The sequence below is a fragment of the Pseudopipra pipra genome, chromosome 6 (genome assembly GCF_036250125.1).
Source record: "Pseudopipra pipra isolate bDixPip1 chromosome 6, bDixPip1.hap1, whole genome shotgun sequence".
Lineage (NCBI taxonomy): Eukaryota > Metazoa > Chordata > Aves > Passeriformes > Pipridae > Pseudopipra > Pseudopipra pipra.
The window spans coordinates 51,785,230-51,803,003 of NC_087554.1; the positions used below are offsets into that span (position 1 = coordinate 51,785,230).

General features: G+C 38.7%; 1 long non-coding RNA gene across 1 annotated transcript in view; it reads left to right on the forward strand.

Annotated features, from left to right (window-relative positions):
• Positions 1 to 4,448: 4,448 nt before the first annotated feature.
• LOC135416227 (uncharacterized) overlaps positions 4,449 to 17,774 on the forward strand; it is a 78,058-nt gene continuing 64,732 nt past the window's right edge. Inside the window, exon 1 of the long non-coding RNA XR_010431491.1 lies at positions 4,449 to 4,652. This is a non-coding gene — a long non-coding RNA (uncharacterized LOC135416227). The remainder of the gene's footprint in view (positions 4,653 to 17,774) is intronic.

Consider the following 17,774-nt stretch of genomic DNA (forward strand, 5'->3'; position numbering starts at 1 on the left):
TACAAACTGGACATATCTAAATCATATTCTGAGCAAACATTTTTCACTCAAGTTCCAGCCTGTGTTCAGATTCACCTTCTAATCTATCATGTGGACAAAAGTCTTTGACTAGGCTTAAGGTCTAAAGCATACACAGGAATAAGCATGGTCTGAGCTACTCCCTGGCATGTGCCGAAGGCATGCAACAATCCACTCCATGGACGAGCAAGGCACACTCACATGACATGCACAACCTGTGCTTTGTGTCAGCTATTTCATCTCTGATGCCCTTCCACAAATGATTTGGAGGTTGCAGGCTGCAAGGCATGCAGGATTTATGGGTCTCCTGGGCTTGGATCACCCTAAGACAGAGTGATTGCACCATGCTGTGATCAAATGTCCAGTGTCCACTGATAGGAACGCACAGGGCTAAGCTGGAGAAAACACCAGACTTTACCCTGCTGCCTGAGCCAAGTTCTCAGGATGCTTTGTAAGGCCTGCTTCAGGCGCCTCACTTCCCAAATCCAACAAAACACACAAACTCTGTAGAGCTGATGAAATCAGGGGGAGGTAAATCACTTAGATCTTCACAGGAGGCAATCAATATCTCACAAGCTGGGCTTTTCAGTCAGACTTTTGGTAATGTATCCATAGGTTAGAATGGAGCCACTAGACACTGTTGAAAACCATGTCATCTGCCTCAATGTGCTTGGAATTAAAGACAGTTCACAGAGCAAAAGTAAGCTATTAATATCCTGTACTCATAATGGCTACATTTCTTTGCTTTTTTTGTACTTCTGAAAACCCTACAATAATCTCCAGTCCTAATTCTACCAGATCCCTTTCTTCTGGTTCATAATAATGAGATATTACAATATCCTCTGGAAGACAGAGGCACTGACAGAATGCACTCCAGCACTGCATGTTCTACCATACCACAGCACAATGGGACACCATTACTGGGAACCAAGACTGCTCAATCTTGTTATGTCCTTCCAGAGCCAAATCCTGCTTGACTTACTCATGCAAAAATCCTATTGAATTCAGTGGGCATTTTGCCTGAGAGGGGAGCAGTGAAGAGCCCTCTCTGTTGTTTTCCAGGCTTTTCCCTGAAGAAGGGCCTGAGCATTCAAGATGTTGAGTTTTACTGCTGGATGGCCCAGTACCATGTGTCTTCTCAGGAGAGCTCCTAACCCCTCAGACAAATTAATCAGAAACTATGATTTCTGATGAGCTTTGTATTTTAAGTTTTGTTTTGTTAATCCATTAAAGTAAAGCTTCAAACAAATCTTTCAATTATAAACTCTTTTGATATGAGCATGTTTGCACTATAGTCCTTCACATTAATTTCCCCTTCCCAGACTATGATGAGATTTTAGTCCAAACAGGGCATGAGGTAGCTTAGATGGTGGGATAAAAAAAACCAAAAAACCAACCCCAGAAAAACCAACCAACCAAAAAACAAAGCACCAAAACAAAACAAAAAACCAAACAAACAAATAAAAAGCCCACAGAAAAAAAAAAACAAACAAAAAACCAAACCAAACCAAAAACCACCTTTAAAACACATTAATAGCATCTAATTAGAAGGTTCTGACCTGCTGAAAACTCAGGGTATTTTCACTTTCTTCTGATTATTTAATCTAACAAGTTCACGTGTCTTATTTAATCAGTTATTACTTCCTGAAAAAATACAAATGAACCTATTAATACATGAACTGTACCTAGATAATGATCCATCAACCCTTCCTTTTTGAACCCCAAGATCCAGCCTGTCGAATATGTATTGATTTTGTATGATATGATAATTTGTCAGATTTCTGACAGAGCTCCAGATATGAAGCTCCAGATGAGACAATGGACTTGACATATCTGAGTGATAACTTACAACCATCCCTCAAGAACATTTGTATATTTTCACATGTAAGTTTCAGTAAAATTAGTCATAAGATCATATCTTTGATTTTTTTCTCCCACCAAACTTAACCTAAAGACTAAAATGGTAGATTTGTCACTCAGCTACATTTTTTGCAGCTCATCTCTTTTGTGCTTTTACAATGATTTCCAAGCATTTGGTGCCTGTTGCTCACCCAAGAACCTTAACAGTAACAGCCAACCATAAATCTGTTTCTTTTCCCAATAGCCATAAGAGTTTAAAATCTGTAAATTCTCCTTCAAAGATACTAAGGACTCTTTCAGAAGGTCAAGGCACCATCTGTAGACATATTATTGTTGATGCATTTTCCAGTTCACATTACCTAAGAAATAGTCAGTTGTTATCCCCATTTGACTATATCCTTCCCTTCTCCCTCTCCCTTCTCTCCATTAAGACAGGGTACATATATTGGGTTTGAGGGAAAATTTTGACAGAATTTCCTCTAACAGATCAGTTCCTTAGGAGATGAGTCTACCTTTTCCTTAGACTAAATATCCTCCAGCTGGTTCTGTGGAGAATCATGGCACATGTGCAGGGTCAACAGAAGTGTCCTTCTTGGAAGGTTAATGAATAAATTATATTTTTCTCCCTAAAAATTTTTTCTGATGTTTGAGTGAATGATTGCAGAAGTAATAATTAATTAATATGAACTTACATAAAGGAGGTATGTATCATGGCATTATATCTTCATGCCTATAAAATACCCCTTTTTTATGGGAAATGAGGTATTATTGTCAAAGATATTCATAAACAGGGAAAATAAGAGGAGCATGTCCTCTTCCCTCAGATTCCTTAAACCAACTTTGTGACACTCAAACTCCACAGGTAACACAATAGCATCTTACTGTGGCTTTTTTTACATTGTTTTGGATCCCATTTTTTAAGTAACTATACAAAGGGGAGGTATTTACATCAGAATTAGTAAGCAGTGTTTCAGAGAATTTCAAGAACACACAAGAAGTTCTTAACATCACATTTATTTAAGCTGTATCTGTATTTTCTTCCAAAACTGAATGTACTATCTTTCAGCACACTATTGAGAAAAACTGAATTTCCTATGGACTGTTGGACTATAGGATGGATGGGGTTTTGAGTGATCTCAGGCATTGATCAGCATGGCTACCCCATGAGTAACATTAAAGTAACCTTAACTGGTTAGAGGACGAACTCCAGAATACCTATAGACTTACTAAAACACACTTGGCTGGCATGCTTGGCTAGCATAGCTAATTGAAAATTAAGCTGCTGAAGCACCCAAGAATATACTTCCAACAAAAAATGTAGGTGTTACCACAGGACATGTTCACATAATTTTGTTTACGTTAGTTAGCTAGGACAGCAAGGTGTGGTGATACATGCCTTAACCCTGGCTGTATTGTCATGTGCTTGCAAGCCCAACTTCACCGTTGTTGCTCGATGGAAAAAGGTCGGGTATGCTTGAAAACATTGCCTTGATTTTGCTGGGTAGACACTCCCTCACAAACTTAGCAGCGAGAGCACTGTCTGTACCAGGCTATTTCCAGAGCCATTTCTACAGCTCTGTTTCATGCAGTTTTTGGTTCTAACTGGCATAAACAGCTCACTGAAATGATGGGGAAAAAGCAGCTTTGCCTTCATTTTCCTAAGGCGTTTACAGTAACAATGTGTATTGGTGGAGCCCTTAGATATGGTTTAGTCTAATACCCCAATATCTAATGTGTGTACACCTCTTCCATTAAACAGTAAAGTAAATACTAACCCAAAGTTGGTATCCTTAATTTCCACTGGGGAGTGTAATAATAAGTTCTTCATCTTTGGTTTTTTTTTTTCCTTTTTGTTTTTTCTTAAGCTGGTGAACTGTGACAGAGTTATTTTGCAACTTAACAAGTCTCCAAATTATTCTCATTTCCACTTTGGCATTACTCCTTACTGAGCTGATATAACTAGTGTTAAGTACAAAACACTTTAGCAAGGTAGGGTTTGTATATTTAAAAAGATAGACCAATGCACAAAAGTAATTTCTGGCATTGGTTATATATCTCTACCACTGAACTTTGTGAAAGTAGGATTGTTGAGTTGAACTATTAGGTGCTGAAGTGTAGAGCAAGAAGATACAACATCTTTTGTATGATAATTGAAATAATTTCAATTCATTTTCTTCTTGGTTGGGCAGAAACATGTTTTCAATAGTAAAGAAATCTTGAAGGAATCCATTGGCCTAACCAGTCATATAATGCAAGAAGTTAATGGACAAAAATAATATTCATCTTCAGTTTATAATAGCATTTTCTTTTCACAGAACTAAAACCATACAAAGGCAAAGTATATTATAAGAGCAGCTGCTACTCTGGTAGATAAATGACCTTTGTTTTATGTGGCGATTACTGGGTTGGTGGAAAAATAAAATAAAAAAATAGACAAATTTTTATGCTAAGATAATAAATTATAAATTATGAAAGTCTAAGGCACTAAGCAACTTGTAAGCAACAGTCCTGTCTCTTAGCAACGAGCCATGGAAAGCAGCTTGTGGATACGAATAGAGCAGACAGGATTGTTTTGCAATGATTACCACCAAGGAACTAAGAACAACATTTTAACACCTGCCTCAGGGCACTTCTGCACCTAGCTATCCATCTCTCCAGTGGCCCACAAAGCCTGGGCTGGATGCCAAGCGGCTTCTGAGTCCTGCCTCCTTCCCAGCGCTGGCCCACTGCAACAAAAAGGACCCCAGAGGAAAGATCAAAGAGGTAGAGTTCAGGTGTGTTGCACACTTATGCCAGCTTCTATTGCTTTAAATGCCTTTTTACACAAAATGCATGATCATTAGTGTAAATGTTTATTTTTTCCCTCTCTCTCTGCCCCTTTAGTGCTGTGTGTCTAATCTATAGTTAGCGTTATGAATGAATACAGACAAGCATTTGATATGAAGCCAACATTTTTTTTACTGTAGTTTTATTCTTAAATACCCAGCATTAAGAGTTGGAACAATGATGCAATCACCAGCACCTAGTTATTGTTTTGCTGTTGTGCTGGTTTCAAAAACATACAAAGAAAATATTTTCAGAAATAAACTGTCTGCTAAGTCCCTGAACTAACATTAGAGGTGGCTCATTCATTCTCTCAGGTAGAACATTATGACAGTGAAGGGAAGCTGTAGAGAAAGATAGTTAAAGTTAAGGGAAAAAAGGGTGATGTGAAATCCAGGCAGATGAAGCAAAAAATCTTAGGAGAGGAGCAAAAATAAAAGAAAGGAAGGGAAGGAAAGGAAATAAAAATGATGTGAAAGTAAAAAGAGTATGAAAACAAAAGACAGAAATGGGATAGCACAGAAATAGAAAAGAGAAAGAAAATATCATGAAGACATATACACAGCTTTGCTGTTAGCAGAAGTAATTTCCCTTGCAGAAAAGAGTGCAGGGAGAACAGCTAAAAGGAGAATTTAATTCTGATCTGCTGGAAATCCATCATTGACTCATGAGACCTGGCAATTCTTCCAGTCCACTCTAAGCCCTAAGTGAGTTGGAGCACTGATCAAAGCCTACAGGCCAGCTTAGCCTATAACCCCATCTCTCTCCACATTATACCTGAATTTATTAAGCAATGCAACTGTGCTAAGCACGTTTCTATCAACATAGCTTTCCTGCTGTTGGCTGGAATGCACATATGCCAAACTTTTTTTCTTTACTCTGGACCAAACTGCCCTTTACTTACTAAGGATACATGAAGCTAAGTTGAAATATATTTATTTCACATCAGGCATTTATTTGGAGGCCAGAGTCCCATTGCAGAAAGCCAGGTTTTTATTTTATTTTTAATTCCATATCAAGAGCAGACTGATTTAAACTAAATTTGCTAAATATATCTACTGCCTTTGCTTCATAAGCACATTAAATGAATGCTTGCATTGATCCACCTCAAGAAACTCTCTCTTTTCCCTGATGCAAAATCCTGAAGGATTTGGTCATTGTGTCTTATACACCGTTAAGGCTCACCAGGCAAAAGTGGGCATTCTCCTTCACTTTTCTTTTGGGTGATTGAATATGAAGTCCAGCTCACTGCACATCCTTATGTGAGATAGTTTAACACGGTACCTCGAGGCTCTGTGGTCCCAGAATGCAGCGCAGCTCACTGGCAGTAGTTCAGCTGAAGACTAAACATTTGGCTCGGTGACAGCAGAGCTGCCAAGAGTTGGCAACAAGAGACTCACAGGGAAGCAGCAGGCTGCTAAACCCTTTCACATTTTTAATTAGATCCACACACCCATGTCTTTGAGCTATCATAAATATACAGATGACATAGAGAGCATTATTTGGGGTAACGAAAAAAAAAAGAAAGAAAAGAAAACTGTAATGTGGTATCTCTTACCTTATTAAAATAATTTACCTACAGCTAGTCTTTGGAATTGAGGGGGGAAATAAAAGGGGGTTGTGACATTTAACTCAGATAAAAGTCTCTCCCTGCCTGCAGTTGAATTCACCCTGCACATTGAAGATGCAGGGCCCTGAGATGACTGACACGTTGCCTTAGCTGCAATAGCATCACCAGAAGAGGGCATTATTGGCAGCAACTCCAGTGTGTAATTTCCCAGAAGAGCTATACATTCAAGCTCTAAGTATTCTTAAGTGTGTATCTTACTATGATGTTGTTGTTAAAAATATTTGCTTTGTTGGGTTCCTCCCCCAGTCCGCTTGCTCTGTTGTCACTACTTTCTAAGCACACCTTGATATATTCAAAACACTTTCATTTATTTTTTAATAATTTCTGAAAAGACATTTTCCCAGTTCAGTTCTTCCTAACATTTCTTTCTTCCTGATTCTCCTGTTCCACTCCTTCCTTCAAAATAATGACAAGGCTTGGTTGGTTTTTAATTTAATTCAATTCCTTTTTTTATTAACTATTACACAGAACAATTCCCCTGCTGCTCATCACTTTATTCATCTGACACTGTTGAGGTCTACAGCAATAAAGACATATATCAAATACATTTTATATTGGCAATTGACATCATTATATAGGACGGTCCAATCCATAGGGTTAAAAGATCTCTTCTTCTGTCCAGGGACAGTGACATTCAAAGTATTGTCTATTATCTCGTTTGTTGTAATGCCTTAACATTTTATTCAGAGTAAAAACTGTAGCTTTATCATCAACCTGCAGCATAAAAACATGCACAAAGGATCTTTGCAAATGGCCTGGAAGGGCTAGGCTTCTCTTCTTGTATTTCTCCCAATTTTAAAGAAAATCTAATAATAAAACAAAATCCTTGAAATGCTGTAGGGGGAAAAAGGAATCACGTGTTGTCCTGCCTGCTAGCACAAATTTTATAAATAGACACTACAGCAAACATCAAAGAAATTGCTGTGCAGAGAAACCAACAAATCATGTATATTTTACATTGCCCATTTATTCCAAACTGTGTTAGCCACACACTGCTAGTTAACTGTGAATGTACAAACCACGGTCTCTCCATTCTGGATATTTGGAAAATCGTTTGTGTCATCCTTGCTTTCTTCTCCTGTATAAGTTAAACTTAGCCATATCTTACTTACTTTGATTTTTTTTCCTCTGTACTTTACCACAAACTGAGAGGTGGAGAGTGACCCAGTACTCTTGTCTGCTTTTGAGGCCGTGGGAGGTCCCTGGTACACATTTCAGCCCACAAGATCTGTGATCATCACCAGCAAATCTGCTCTGCCATGTCTCCAGGAGCTTTATTTCTCCCTTAGTATGGACTGACTCTGCTCTGCACCAAACAGCTGAATCTATAGGAGGTGCCTCTTTCAAATGGAGACAGGAACAGGGTCTCAGGAGCAGGTTGGCCCTTGGACTATGCAGAAGTGAGTCTACTTGAGGTAGTTCTCACTTCAGTATGTAGGGGAAATGTTCAGTTTTGACCTCTCTTGGCCTTGCTTTCCTTTACTCCTTATGTCCACCAGAGTACTGCAAAAATGCTTTGATGATCTACAGGGTAGCCAAAGGGAAAGGAATTATCCCCACATCTTGCTAGAGCCTCAGTTACTAGGAGGCATTTTATTGGCCAATTTAGTTGAAGGTAGACTGGGCCATTACAGAACTCACACTATACAGTTATGAAGTAAGACATCTCAAGGCTTTTAAATCATTGTGTGGGGCATTTTTTTAATATTTGTAAAATTCTTAGCAAAGTAGTACTACTCTCTTGCTTTGGGCTACCAGCGTACAAGTGAAAAAATAAAAATAAAAAATATATTAATAAAAATAAAAATAATTGATTGTCCTATCAGTTTGCTGTTGCTATTAATAAGGCACCCTTCTTAGGGTCAGATTCTACAAGAACTATTTATGTCAAAGTAAAAAAGAAATTAAAAAAAAAAATTTACAGAAAGATGATTAAAGAACCTGCCCTGAAAATTAACTCCAGATTTTCACCAAACTACCACATGACGGAAACTTGAGAACATTTCACAGGTACAGACACAGAAAAAACATCTGCTAATAATAGCACTAATAATACTGTTTCTCATTATTAACTATGTTATAAAACAGTTTTTTCTGATATCAAAACCATCTTGTTAATATCTTCTGTGTGAGTTGTATTAGGATTAAGTAAGCAAGTTTCAACATAATTAATACAAGTGATCTTGTACCTCAGTTACATGTGTCTCATCTGGAAGAAGGATTTTAACAGAAAGGTATTATTTAATGAAGCCTGGGCTTTAGTTTATCAAACATTCGAAAGAAGGAGTGGTACCTCTTTTCTTCCCTCTCACTCTCTTTCTTCCTTACTTTCCTCTGGAAGGTACCTATCTTGATACTAACCAGCCCCATGCATGTTTAGTATAACTGTCCAACAGTGGTAAATACCTGTGCTGATTCATTAAAATTCTTGTTCAGATCTGATCAAAACCCGGATGTCAAATCTGCCGTCTGCCCATGCAGGCTTCTCCACACCAGCCTTTTTCAGACCTGCCAAGTTACCAGGCCTCCAGCTATTAACAATTTTGTTCACAGGTTTCAGCAGAAAAATGGACAAGTGGGAATCAAGAATGGAAAATCCTGTTTAAATCATCTACTCCATCTCCATGTCACTGCTGGAAACTTTGCTAAATTTACAGACTTTGCTGTCATCAGTGCTAAAAGAGGTTTCTGTGCACAGCCTTTGATGCACCAAATCCGTGCAGCAAGCTGTTAAGAAAGATGGGGTAGATGGGTGTGATTTTGACCTTTCCAGAATGAGTTGTGCCTCTGTGGATATAGAAAGACCTAAACTAGAGTTCATGCACATTGGTGCATGAATATTTCCATGAGTTTCAGTGGACCCTGGGACAACCCTGAGGGGAGGGAACCAAGAATGAGGGTTTGTGTTTGTCCCTAACACCAACGTCCCATTCTTATATACCTAGACTGAAGTAAGACTGTGTAGACCTGGCCTTGGACTGTTTTTTTTGTGAGCAGATGGGAGAGATATTACCCTACTGATGTTTTGAACTGCCTAGGTACAAGATAACCCTCAAAACTGAAGCTGGATAGTGTAGCACAGTGATGCCTCTCAACACCTTTCCCTGCAGAGATCATTCACCTGAGCATGACAGGTAAAATTGTAAGCACATAATATTTGGTTCAGAGCTGGGTACCTATGACACTTGGAAAACTGGCAGAGCACTGTAAGACATTTTCAGCAAACTGTAAGTGAAACATGACCTTCTAATGCCCAAGCACAGCTCAGTTTCAGTGTTCCCCCTTTCCAGCACTGAAAATGAAAGGCAGAGGAAAACAAAGCAAAAATGTCCCTTTGTGCCATCATAAATCTGGTTTAGAGATGCTTTGCTTTGGCTCAGCCACCAATCAGTCCTTCTTGGACTCCTTTACTTACAAATATGGCTAAAGGACAGGTTTGGCACATCCTTCCTCTAGTCCAGTCCACCCTTCATATATCCCAGCCAGGAAGCAACCTAAATGCTAGACATTGTGATGGAAGAACTCAGCAGGGAGCACAGCACAGAGAGCGTGCCTGAGAGCCCATTACCAGGTACTGCTTGGTCCAGTTGCACTGCAGAGGTCAGATTTGTGATCTGACAGACGGTGCAATAGCAAGTGTAACTTATACCTGTCCTCAAAATTTTCGTGGTTGGGCTCAGCCACTGTAATGTTACATTAAATTGTTGGAAAGATTTTTTGGCTCTGAAAAACACGTTTCAATCATGTTTATTCCCCTTTGCTGCTCCACCTAAAGAGGCATGTCCAGGAAGTATTTATTTTAAAGTAAAGAGACAGCTTTCATAGTCTCTTTCATCTTTCAATGAGACACAAAAAATATACTACTAAATCAACAGCACTGAATCCAATTAAAATATATGAAAAATGATATCTGGTTTACTGTCAGACTTTGCAAATGTCTTGCATCTTACAGATAAAAAAAAATCCTATACACTTGCTTGTCAAAATAAAATAATTTAAATATTAACTTTTTTCTGGTTTGTTATTTAAAAAAATTATGTCTTTTAATTGCTAACATATATTCATATTGTCCTCATTTCTGTCAGTAAAATAGTTCTAAAAAACCTCATTTTAGCAAGCAAATTTATTACAGTTATAAATAAAGTGATTATGTTAGCAGCTGTAAAATGTTCCAATATACACTGCAACTGTCCCTCCAGTAAAGGTTCTAAACACATCATTACATGCTAACATTGCATGCTATAAGCATGTGTTAGTCCAGGTTAAGGAAGACTACTTTTCCTCAAACCAGCTTTAACCAAGCCAAAAGCTAAACTTGCTCCCACAGAAGTCACAATAATAAAACTCCACTCAGTTCATTCCTAACTAGACTTAGAGAAGAAAATTTTAAACAAATAAAATGGACACCAGAAGCTTGCTTCTTAATGCATGCAAGCAATACCCTGCTCCATCCTTCTCTAAAAATTCTCTCATCCCTAACGTATTTAAAATCAGGAAAAAAAATCAGGGACTTTCCTGTAACGAGCACATAATTTTGAAAATACAATCTAGGTGGTGTTTTGTTGTTTGTTTTTTTGGGGTTGGGTTTTGTTGTTGTTGTTTTTTTTTTTTTTTATTCCCATTCAGAAGTACTGCAAAGGGTTCATTTAGTATGCCTCGAGTATAACTAGGAATATCTGATTTCAGACTTCCCCTCTATTTTATCCTGAAGATAGTATTGGTACACTGAAGGCTGAGAGGGAAAAATCCCAAAGCCTGGGAATTTTGTCTCTGACTTCAGAGAGGCCAAGATTTGTCTCTCAGTAGTCTCTTGTTTATAGATCACAGTATCACCTTAGACCTTTTGGCCACAAGATTGCACTGGAAACTTTTATTCAGGTTTCATCCCTTTCTTCTCCCCTTGCCCTGCTTAATGCCCTTCTTTTAATCTGAGTTTAGAAGGGTGTAAGAGCACAGTCAGTCACCAAGGACAGGGCTTTGGGGTTCAGAGAAGGGAGCATTGCCCTTTACCAGAAGTATATCTCTGGATTAAATTTTGTGGGGTGCAAAGAATTCTGTCAGGACAAGCTTAGTTTGGCCAGCCTCAGCCTTTTCTCCACTAGAAAAGTTTCTTACAGATACTTCAGCTGCCAGTTCCAGATATCCTATAAAACTAAAGCTGAGCACACGCCTATGCTACCATACAGACACCACTGACTGATGCATGTAACTCATTGCCAAAATGTAGGAGCAGAAGTATGCAAAGTAATCATTGCAACAACTATGCATTTAAAATTTATCCTGTTTTCCACTAACAAACAGGAATAATATCCCATCCCACTTCCATCCAGGAGGTAGTAATACTGCCAGCTTAACTTCCTAAGATTTCTTTTCAGACATGAACCACAGAATGCTGAAACTAACAGGAACTTTTCCTATTCCAGTGTTTCACAAAAGGCAACTGCAAGTCTTCTCTCACCCACACACAGAGCAAGGTTCCCTCGTTTATGAAATGCCCATAACTAGTGAAGATGTTTTCATTCTTTCCTTCCCTGGCAAAGTCCCAGGTGCAAGCAGCAACAAGCGCAAGAAGCCTGATACATAATCTGCCGAGCCTGACTCCAGCATTCTTTGCTCCTCACATGACAGATCAGATACTTGGTCAAAACACCTCTGACAGTGCTATCATCCTGCAAATATCAAGGTAGTACGATTTTGTAGGGAAAAGATGTATCTATTTGCTATTGTCTTATCTATTTGCCCTGAATTGCCTCTAGACATTTACCATATTAATCACCTCTCTTTGCTTCATTTCTACTCAACATTTTCATCTTTAAATAGAAAAAAAAGTGCCTGTCATTGACAGGCACTTTCTCAGAACAAAGTTAACATGATTTTTTTCTATTAAAATTAAGCATGCTGTGTCCAGTTTTCTTAGAAATTGTGCCCTGGCTGAATCTGAGGCAAGAAGCATTAAGGATGCTCCAGCCATCCATTATATCAGTGATTCTGAAATGATTAAACCTGAAGCGAGAGCAGGTTTATGCAGTTTGAGGGTGTCAGCATGGACATTTTGCCTAACTCAAACTATCGTATTTACCCGTGTCATCTTCTAAAGTAACCAGACGCAGTTATATATTCTCATTTGAATTTGAAAGTACCATGCACCATGTTCTGTTTCTTACCCTTCTGTTCTTATTTCCCACATATCTCCAAGGTCCCCGTCTGACCCTTTTGTTTTGTTTTATTACATAAAAACATTACCTTCCTGCCCTTCTGCTTCCAGTCTCACTCCTTACTCACAAACACAGAAAAGATCATATCTTTCACTCCATGTTTGCCTGATGCATCCAAATGGAATGTTGGTGGAGAAGGTAAAACAGCTGCTGTATAATCTCAATGAATTATTTTAACACCCCTAACCCATGTAGTGCCATCAATGTTGGGAGAATATTGAATAAGTCAATGCTCCATTTGTATCAGTGTTCTAATGAGGAGGGAACATTTTCATCTTTCTTATCTGGTTTGTGTGCATGAAATTTAAAAAAAAAGAAAAAAAAAACTAGATATACTCTCATTGCAGTGTGGAAAATTCAGTCAGGAATTTCATTAGGTCCTTTTCCAGGGAAAGAAAGTCACTGGTAACATCATGAAGAAACACAAACAACCCAGCAAGACCTCTTCCTCTCTTTTCTTCCCCAAGGGTTGATGAGCACTTCACAGGCCATTTCAATGTCTGTTTGTGTTGAAAAAAGTGTGTGTACCTGTGACCTAGATGAATAATGGTTGTAGTGCTTTAAACCCGAATGAGAGGCAGCATTGAAAGCATGTGACATGAGGCAGATGACATAATGTTGATGCCACCACCACTGCAGCTGTGGGATGGCAGAGGGGTTGCTCTTTCCATTATTGAGCCAATCATTAACAATAAAGACAGAGAGCAACTGGTCAACACCTTGTATGGCCACCTCCATGGTGAATTCTAATAAGCAAATATTGAATCTGTCTGGTGTCTGCCAGTACTGCACAGCCAGGCCACTCGAATGTGCCAACTTCTGGCATGACTTCAGTATTATTGCCTGCTGACAGAGGGGTGCTGCTGAGACAAGCAAGAACTGGGAAGTAAGGGATAATGAAGATGCCCTGTTTTCGGGAGCTATACCAGTTTCATGGGAAGTTTGTTCTCCCAGGACAAAAGCTACTGTTGCATTGGCTAATAGCAGGAGGAGTATTACATGATGATGGATGTGTGAAAATGACACACCAAACCAAAACAGCACACCATGTTTCTTCCCTTGGGCAGAGAGTGGAAGAACAAACCACATGTGACAATGTCAGTCGTGTTGCTTAATGGACTGCTCTGGGACTTTCAGATATTACAGTGATGTGGACAACATCAGGTCCTGTTTGGGGCTGCATAGCGTAGTAGTAAAATGGTGAAAACTTGGAGGTCATGCCCCAGATTTTAGAAGACAGCCTGAAAAAGCTCTATTTCGTCTTTTTGGCATAGTAATTTTTGTCTGCATGTTGGTTTAAGAGTACCTCAGAGGAGTCCTCTACGTGGTTTCTATAGAAAATCTGTGAAACACGATGGGATTTATGAGGGGGGGAATTAGTCTTGAATTATTTCAACCTGAAAGAAGAAGAAAAAAGTACATTTATTGTCGTAATGTTCCATTTCTTTATTTTCTAAATTAAAACTGAGGTGTCTTATTTAGTGATAATTTTCTGGTTTGGTATCTTAATAATTTTAATATTAGAAAAATAAACAATTCAAGAGATAAAATTAAAGAAAATATCCTGGAATTGTTGAATGAAGAGTGTTGATTAATAGCCACACATTTTTTATCAAAATTATTTGAGAAACCTTTTTATCTTTCTGTTCTTATTCCTTTTTAAATTTTATCTTGATGAGGAAAATTAGTTCTTATCCTATTTGGCTCCAGCCTCTCCATTCTTGAGTCTCTGTGAGATAATGTAGAAAGCCACTGTAAAGATGACTATGTGGAGTCTAAGGTGTTTGAGGTCTTTACTATAGCAGAGCTGTCCTCCACCAGCACGTTTTGATTTGTTAGAGCAGTGTGCTGCATTTAAAATTAGCCTGAAAATTTGACAATTGATTTGGATCAAAGTTTGGACAGTAGACAACAGAATAAAAGGACTAAACAGAATCATGTTTCAGGTCTTTCACAAACACAAGAATTATCTAAGATTCACTTCTACTTTCAGTAAGGAAACTATGTACACAAGTATGTACTGTATTTTTACAGTGATATTCAAAATTTGGGGAAACTTTAGCATAAAACAGAAGACAATATCTAACAGAACATAATATCTAACATAAAACCCTGAACATTTTTCAAGTAGGAAAATCACAAAAGAAAATTCAGCCAAAGCTCAATTCATATATAATATCAATTGCAAATTGTTTTATAACAATTTCATATTGTTCTTTCGTCTTGTTCTTCTAGTCCTCAAACTCAAACCATGAATAGGGAATAAGGGACAAGAATGCAAACCACCAAACAACAGAATACACACATACAGGTACCTATGTATTTTAAAGTCTCTTGAATAAGTCTTTTAAAGGGAAACAATAAGTCAGAGTTCTTTTAGAATAGCATAGCATATGAGTTTCTGTGCACAAAAAGGAGAAGAAAGTGAAAGAAAAGCTTAATATTTGCTGTAAAACATTAACTACATTCCTTCCAGTAAAATATATCAAAAGGAAAATATCTAAGGAACCAAGCTCAGAGATATAACTTGCCTTGAAATTGTAAGGGCCACCTCTCAAAACGCACATTATCTGTTTAAAATACATTGACGTTATCCACCACCTTGATGGTATTTATAAACCCTTTTTCTCTTCTGTCATTTTATTTTGAACTCCTGCTTTTTCCCAGTCTTCAGTACTTGACTAAGGGAAAATAAAGAAATAAATAATTAAAAAAACCCAAACAAAACAAAAAAAACCTCCCAAACAAACAAACAAACAAACAACCCTAAACACAAAAAGCCTCAAAACTTAGAAAGCTGAAAATGCCTATTCAACCACCTTCAGCCTTATATGAACCTTTCAGCAACTTACTGGAAGAATAAAGAGCCAGGCAATCTTTAAAGCATCTTAATTGTTCTCTGAGTGTAATAGAACCCTCAGGAGACATGACCCTAAGTTGGCTGTAAATCACAGTGGATTCCATGGACTTTGCTGTTTCCCCCTGTCTGTGGTACATACATGACATTAAAGTAAATTATTAAATCACATGCATGTTTATTTTTCAAACAGACCTTATAAGTTCCTTCCTTTTTCTTCTGTCTCTTCTTTTCCTAAAGAACGGTAGGAAGTGGATATGAAAATGTCAGGGGAGCAAATGGTTTCTTGAAAATGGAAAGGGAGTGAGAAAACAGTAATTAATCTGCCATGGCTCTTACAATTTTTTTTAAGAAGGTCTAGTCAATCAATCTACTTCCAATCTGTCTACCACCGCCCTTTTACCATCAGTATATCATCCATTCACCCACAAACTCATTTACCAGTTGTCTCCATTCCTTTCCTGAATTAAAACTCTACCATCCTGAAATGGTTCAAAAGCTTTGTCCAAGTTGTGCCAAACAGCTTCTCAGAAACCTCGGGCACACACCTATCCTCCAGGCTGAGAACCGCTTCTCTCCTCGTTTAACCTTGCCAGAGCTCAGCACCACACCCTTGGCTCTGGTCGGGCGCCCTAACCACCTTTCTGTCTCCAACACAAGAGCACACTGGCACACTGTCCTCTAACACTAATAACCAACTCAGATGTTTTTGCTATTATGAGATAGTACTTACTGAACTTTAAAGAATTCATCTGCTGTCAGCCCATAACGATCCTGCTTATGTTTAGTATTGAAAAGTCAGGGAGCACATAGAATATGAAGAAAACACTGAAGGTCCTAGCCTTTGCTCCTATGGGGAAGAAAGAAAACTACTCTACCAAAGCTTATCTCTCCTCTGCCTTGTGTTTGTATCTGTAAGGTGAGGGGCTTTCTTGCCATAAGGTAGATCTTTCAAGGGAGGAATCAGCTCTACCCCCAAAAGTATCAACCAGTTGTACTACCTCCAAAAATATACTAGCAGGGTAAGGGCTGTGACTTAGTTTACTACATCCACAGTAGTTATCTGCCCTTCTTCTACTCTGCAATGCACATACCGTCTCTGTCCAGATCAGTGGGATAGTGAGGCACCAAACAACCAGAACCAGAACAATCAACCAGTCCTAGGTAAAATAATTGTGTTTATAAAGCTGTATGCAAATAGGTTTATGGACAAACCTGGGGCTAAATTTTTCATGCACATTATTGGCTGTAGAAACATTTTCTGGGAAACTGAGTTGGGATTATATGGCGAAAATCTCAGGTACTAATTACAATGCAGGAAATTACATTTAAACATAAGCAGCAGGTTTTCTACCTTTAGGGCAATCAAACACTAGAACCAGCTACCCAGAAGGGTTGTGTAGTCTCTGTCCTTGGAGATATTCAAACCCCAAGTGGACATGGTTCTGGGCGACCTCTTCTATTTGATCCTGTTCTGTGATGGGGTTTGGACTATTTGGCCTCTAGAGATCCCTGCCAACCTCAACCACTCTGTTGTTTTTGGTTCTGTGGGTGACTTTTGTGCTTTTGCACTTTCTCAAGGGCAAATGCATCTGCCATGAGGACAGAACATAGCACCATGCATATACAGTCTCTGCCTCTCCCACTATTACTGTGATGGTCAAAAGCAACCAGTGTAAGACAAAGATATTGAAGGTGTTTCTTTAAAGATTCTTGATGTTGAATGTTGAAAGGACAGATGGAGGTTGAAGGATGCAGGGAAATGTAAATATGCACATGAACTGCAAAGGTGCAAGACACTGTTCATTCCTGAGTCTTACCAGCTCATACCTGGTTTTGAGATCTACACTACAGCATGGAAGAAAGCTGTGACTCCACCTGTTTAGTGCACAGCTGAAGCAGTGAGGAACTGCAGCACGTTAAGCGGGGTAACAACATCCTGAGGCTGACCACCTCCTAAGGTGCCTTGCTCTCTCACCAACTCTGGAGGGAATCTAAGGTAAATTATTTCAATCCCTAAGACAGTTGCCTTACTGAAGTGCCTAAAGGCACTTGAGTAATGTGAACTGATAGGTGGCGCAAATCCTGCTAAAGCTGCCTTAGGGTGCTCAACTGCCACACCACACCGATGCAAGGCTTGCTTTAATGCTGCAACTTTGGCACCCCATTTCAGGAAAACAGTATTCCCATTACACACTCACAAACCAGGTGGCTTATATAGCACTAAAAAGTTTTTCTGCAAGGAAAGCAGAAGGGCGGGAGATGAAAAATAAGTACTGAAGAAGCATAAAGCACCCACCGGAGCTTCCTTAGCAAAGATTAAATGCCAGAGATGCAGTCAACACTAAGAACAGCTATGGAGTAGTATGCC